Source organism: Canis lupus, chromosome 20 (genome assembly GCF_003254725.2).
Source record: "Canis lupus dingo isolate Sandy chromosome 20, ASM325472v2, whole genome shotgun sequence".
Classification (NCBI taxonomy): Eukaryota; Metazoa; Chordata; class Mammalia; order Carnivora; family Canidae; genus Canis; species Canis lupus.
This window is the reverse complement of record NC_064262.1, coordinates 49,961,334-49,967,544: the sequence shown is the minus strand read 5'-3', so window position 1 is coordinate 49,967,544 and position 6,211 is coordinate 49,961,334.

Below are 6,211 nucleotides of genomic sequence, written 5' to 3'. Positions count from 1 at the left end.
GACACACAGAGAGAGGGAGAGACATAGGCAGAGGGAGAAGCAGACTCGCTGTGGGGCCCGATGTGGGACTTGATCCCAGGACTCCAGGATCACACTCTGAGCCAAAGGCAGATGCTCAATTGCTGAGCCACCCAGGCCTCACTAGAATTCATATACCCTTGTCTTTACTCCACTTGTGCTCCCAGTGGTCACTGGCAGGAGGGGACTGAAAATACTGTGATGTAAGCTTTTGGTATTATGAATAAATGAGAAACTACTTTCATAATAAGTATGAAAGAATAAAAAATGCAATTTTCCTGAGGGAAAAAATACCTCAACTTGTATGCACAATAACATTGACTCAGAATATGTAATTAAAATTGATCTAAAAATCCATAATTACAATAGGATTTTAATAGTCTAGAGGGCTTTTTCTTTTTTTTTTTTCTTACACCTATCATGCCATGAATTATTAGGGAATGGGTTCCAACAGCTCAGGTTCCTTTCCATTGGCTCTCATAAACTGTGCTTTTCTGGGTGTACAGACTGGCGCTTCAGTTGAACCCAAGTACCTTTCTCTTTGGCTTTGTTCTTCTGTTCTTTCTTTCCTTACTTAAGTAGGCTCCACATCCAGCATGGAGCCCAACACAGGGCTTGAACTGACAACCCTGAGATCAAGACCTGAGCTGAGATCAAGAGTCAGATACTTAATCGCCTGAACCGCCAAGGTACCCCAGCTCCTTCTTTTTCCCATCATTTTCCTTCACATGCTTCAGGAAAGCATCTTGGCTCTTAGAGTGCTTAACATGCTCAATATGTACATTAATCCTTTCAGCAAAAACTCTGCTCTTAACCTGTGTGTCTACAATAGTGTCAACAGTGTGCTGGGTCAGAACATTGTAGACTCTTCCAGATTTGCTATGGTGACATTTGTGGGGCATTCTTTTTTAAACAGTGCCCATTCCTTTCATGTCTACAATAGCACCTCTCTTGTAGATTCACATGTATGTGGCCAAAGGAACAATTCCATGTGTTCTAAAAGGCCTAAAGAACATATGGCAAAAAAAAAAAAAAAAAAAAAGAAGAACATATGGCAGGTGCCTCTCTTCTTTCTCTTTGTATTGGTCATTTTGGCAAATTACTGGGAGATGGTGGTTCTGGGCCAAAAGGCCACAATGGGATATTTTACTAAATATTTCAAGGGAAAAATCACAGAAGCATTCATTAGAGGAGAAAAATGCACATACTTTTAATGACGTAGAATCAAACTTAACTGAAAACATACTAAGTGATTTTGCTCAGCTACAAATAATGTGAAACACCCAGGATCTGCCTGATGTGAGGAAGATGCCAGTTCTCAGAGGGAAGTACAGGGTCACAGCAGTCACTGCACAGTGCAGAAGAATAACTCCCATACAGTTCTTTTGGACTGCACCAGTGTAGGAATCAGGAACACACAGTCATTAGAGGTATTAACAGACAAGGTGTTTACTATGCAGATTATGCCCTTATATGAATATGATCGAGAGAAATTGGCAGTAGCACTTCAGAGAATATTCTCAAACATGACAGTAAAAATCTGCTTCCTGGTGTACACGTTAGAGCTTCCAGGTAAATCTAAACTGCATTGGATCTTCAATGTTAAACTTTGGGGGAGGGGTACCTGGGTGGCTCAGTTGATTAAGCATATGCTTTTGGCTCAGGTCATTATCTCAGGGTCCTGAAATGGAGCCCTGCATCAGGCTCCCTGCTCAGTGGAAGCCTGCATCCCCCTCTGCCTCTGTAGCTCTCCCTGCTTGTGCTCACTCTCTGTGAAATAAATAAATAAATAAATAAATAAATAAATAAATAATTTTTAAGAAGGTAGAATATATATTATATGTGTTATAAATAATTAGTAATATATAAATATATATAAAATGGGTAAGGCATATGCAGTACTTGCCACAGGAAGATGGTAGGAAAAGAATCAACAAATACCTAGTGTCATTTTTCAATGTTTCATTTCTTTTTTTTTTAAGATTTTATTTATTTATTCATGAGAGACACAGAGACAGAGAGAGGCAGAGACACAGGCAGAGGGAGAAGCAGGCTCCATGCAGGGAGTCCGATGTGGGACTGGATCCTGGGACTCCAGGATCACACCCTGGGCCGAAGGCAGGCGCTAAAACGCTGAACCACCCAGGGATCCCTCAATGTTCCTCTTCTTACAGAAAAATTCATGATTAAAAATTAAACCTGAAAAAAAAAAAATTAAACCTGCTGGGATCCCTGGGTGGCGCAGCGGTTTGGCGCCTGCCTTTGGCCCAGGGTGTGATCCTGGAGACACGGGATCGAATCCCACGTCGGGCTCCCGGTGCATGGAGCCTGCTTCTCCCTCTGCCTGTGTCTCTGCCTCTCTCTCTCTCTCTCTCTCTCTGACTATCATAAATAAATAAAAATTTAAAAAAAATTTATAAAAAAAAATTAAACCTGCTTGCATATTAGAATTACACATCAATCTTTTTCATGGGTCCAACAAACTTCAAAATAGAAATACAAACATTTTAGAAACTAAAGGGAAAAATTACCTATTAATTTTAGGAACTGTGTTTTAATGAGCATTTACAAAATGACCACACATCCATGTATACTTTCAAAATGAAATAGAAATCCATACTACAGAGAATCACTTTAAGAATGAGCCACTGAGGGCAACCCCGGTGGCGCAGCGGTTTAGCGCCGCCTGCAGCCCGGGGCGTGATCCTGGAGACCCGGGATCGAGTCCCACATCGGACTCCCTGCATGGAGCCTGCTTCTCCCTCTGCCTGTGTCTGCCTCTCTCTCTCTAGCTGTGTCTCTATGAATAAATAAATAAAATCTTAAAAAAAAAAAAAAAAGAAAGAGCCACTGAGAGATGCCTGGGTGGCTCAGTGGTTAAGTGCTTGCCTTCAGCTCAGGGCATGATCCCAGGGTCCTGGGATTGAGTCCCGCATCAGGCTCCCTCTGCCTATATGTCTGCCTCTCTGTCTCTCATGAATAAATAAATAAACAAAATCTTTAAAAGAAAAAAAAAAAAGAATGAGCCACTTGGTGGCTCAGCTGGCCCACAATGGGCTCCACAGTGGGTGTAGAGCCTACTTTAAAAGAAAAAAAGAAATGAACCATTGTAACTGTTTGACAACATATATATATATCAAACCACCATGCTGTATGTCTTAAACTTATACAGTGATACATGTCAATTATTTCTCAATAAAACTGGAAAAAAAGAATAAACCATTGATAAAGGCAATATATGTAGAACATTAATAATTTTTTTCAGGGGATCTCTGGGTGGCGCAGCGGTTTAGCGCCTGCCTTTGGCCCAGGGCGCGATCCTAGAGACCCGGGATTGAGGCCCACATCGGGCTCCCGGTGCATGGAGCCTGCTTCTCCCTCTGCCTGTGTCTCTGCCTCTCTCTCTCTCTCTGTGACTATGATAAATAATAATAATAATAATTTTTTCAGGTTGTGAATTTTAGGGAATGTTATACACTAATTAATTTACACCAGAATAATATGATTTCTTTCCAGTGCAATTTTCGCATGACTTTGAAAATATTTGTTAAAATCAGAAAGTTTCCTATGTTGTTCATTTACAAGGTATCTATCTTGTAAATTAAAAATTATGTCCTTGTTAAGGATGTGGGGGCAAGTGAATTTTCCTACAATGTTTACATTCAATACAATTCTCCCAGTGTGAGTTCTTCAGTGGCTTCTGAGGGAAATGCACTGATGGCTTTCTCACATTCCTTATGTTAATGTGGTTTCTCTCCAAGTGCCTTCTTGTATACTTCAGAAGGTCATTCAAGGGACACCTGGGTGGCTCTGCGGTTGAGCACCTGCCTTTGGCTCAGGGTGTGATCTGAGGGTCCCAGGATCGAGTCCCACATTGGGCTTCTGGCATGGAGCCTGCTTCTCCCTCTGCCTATATCTCTGCCTCTCTCTGTGTGTGTCCATCATGAATAAATAAATAAAATATTTTTTAAAAAGTCATTTAATAAATAAAGGCTTTTCTGAAATGCCTCAGATTCATAGAATTTCTCTAATATGAGACCTTTTATGTATATGACCATAATAAGACTTTACCATACAGTTTTCATTCATGCGGTTTCCCTGCAGGGTGAGTTTTTCAAGTATTCAGAATGAACTGAAACAACTGAAGGTTTGCCCACTTTCCTTGCATTCACATGGCTACTCTCCATTGAATTCTTTCACGGTTTTGAAAGAACTGGAACAAGGCACCTGGCTGGCTCAGTCAGAAGAGTGTGTGACTCTTGATTGTGGGGTCGTGAGTTCAAACCCAATGTTAGTTGTAGAGATTACTAAAAAGAAAAAGAGAGAAAGATTACTTAAAAAAAAAAATTCCTTACATTCTTGAGGCTTCTCTCCTATGTGATTTCTTTCCTGTTTTTGAAAGGAATTTGGAAAACCGAAGGCTTTATCACATTGTTTATATTCATATGGTTTCTCTCCAGTGTGAGTTCTTTGATGAATTCAAAGTAACTGAGGCAACTAGAGACTTTCCTACAGTGCTTACATCTCTATAGGGCTGCTCTCCAGTGGGAGTTTGCTCAGGCTTTTGAAAGTTTTTTAAAGTTATGGTGATGTTTTTGAAAGTTGTGGCAATATCTGAAAGTCTCTCCACACTTACATTAAAAGGGTTTCTCTCCAATGTGAATCCTTTCATGGACTTGAATAAACTGGCAGTGCTTGAAGGATTTTGCACAGTGCTTACTTTTATAAGGCTTCCTTCATATTCCTGATACTCATGTGGTTTGTGTCCAGTGTGAGATCTCATATGCTTGGTAAAGGATGGATGATGCATGAATACTTGTCCACACAAACTGAATTTGCATAATTTTATCCCAGTAGGAGTCTTCTTTTTCTGATTGTGATTTGCAACCTGGCTGAAAGTCTCTCCACACTGACAACCTTCTTTACTTTTATAGAGTCCCTCTATCACATGCCTGCTATAAGAAATGAAAAGCATATCACTAACAGCTCTTTATTAATGACTTCATATTTATTAATGGTTATTACAATGCTTTTAAAACTTTACCATTTTCAAAAATGTGTATATTTTTGCACTTTCTGATTAAAAGTGAATATGCTAAATGCTCTTCAAGCTATTATCAAAAGTGATATTTATTTCAAACGTTGAACATCTAGGCCTGTGAGGAAAAAATTTTGACGAAAATATTCTAAAATAAATTTGAAAATGAGCTTATTTCTTTGCATGTTTTTAAAAGTTCATGACAAACTTTAATTTTCTCTCAGAACATTTTGTTCTCACATGCAATAGGATTTGTCCTTAGATTTGTCTCGTGATTTTCATCTTTGTCATATTCTTCACATTTTTCTCCTAAAATTCAGATATGGGAAAACATTGTAAGTTATGAAAGGTTATAGAAAAATTGCTAGAGTCTAGGTCCATGATGAGACGTGACCATGCCTGGTTTATTTAACTACTGATGAGCAAGTAACACTGGATCTCTAGTTGACCAAGTAAGTAAGAATGTTGTCATCTACAGGGATAGGTGAGATGGACAGCACTGGTGGTCTATACTCATTTCATAAGAAATTCACATAGGACTTTGATTTCTCAACATTTATTCTATGACTTGGTCATCGGACGCTTCCTCTCCGGCCACACTCACTTTATGAATTTTTTTTTAAAGATTTTTTTTTTAATTTTTATTTATTTATGATAGTCACAGAGAGAGAGAGAGAGGCAGAGACACAGGCAGAGGGAGAAGCAGGCTCCATGCTGGGAGCCCGACGTGGGATTCGATCCCGGGTCTCCAGGATCACGCCCTGGGCCAAAGGCAGGCGCCAAACCGCTGCGCCACCCAGGGATCCCTCACTTTATGAATTTAACAGCATCATGAACACAGGAATTCACTGCAACATTTTTATGGTGATCACTTCAAGTCTCCATTGCTCTCCATTGTTAGGGAACAGAACATCCTGGAGAAATGCTATACAAATGAAAGAATATTTCCATCTTAAGACCATCAATTCTTGTGAGAAAAACTTTCATCTTTTTTTTTAAAGATTTTATTTATTTATATATTTATTTATTTAGAGCATAAGCAGGGGGAAGGGCAAAAGGAAGACAGGGAGAGAGTATCTTTTATTTTTTATTTTGTTTTTTTTTAAGATTTTATTTATTTATTCATGAGAGAGAGAGAGGCAGAAGGAGAAGCAG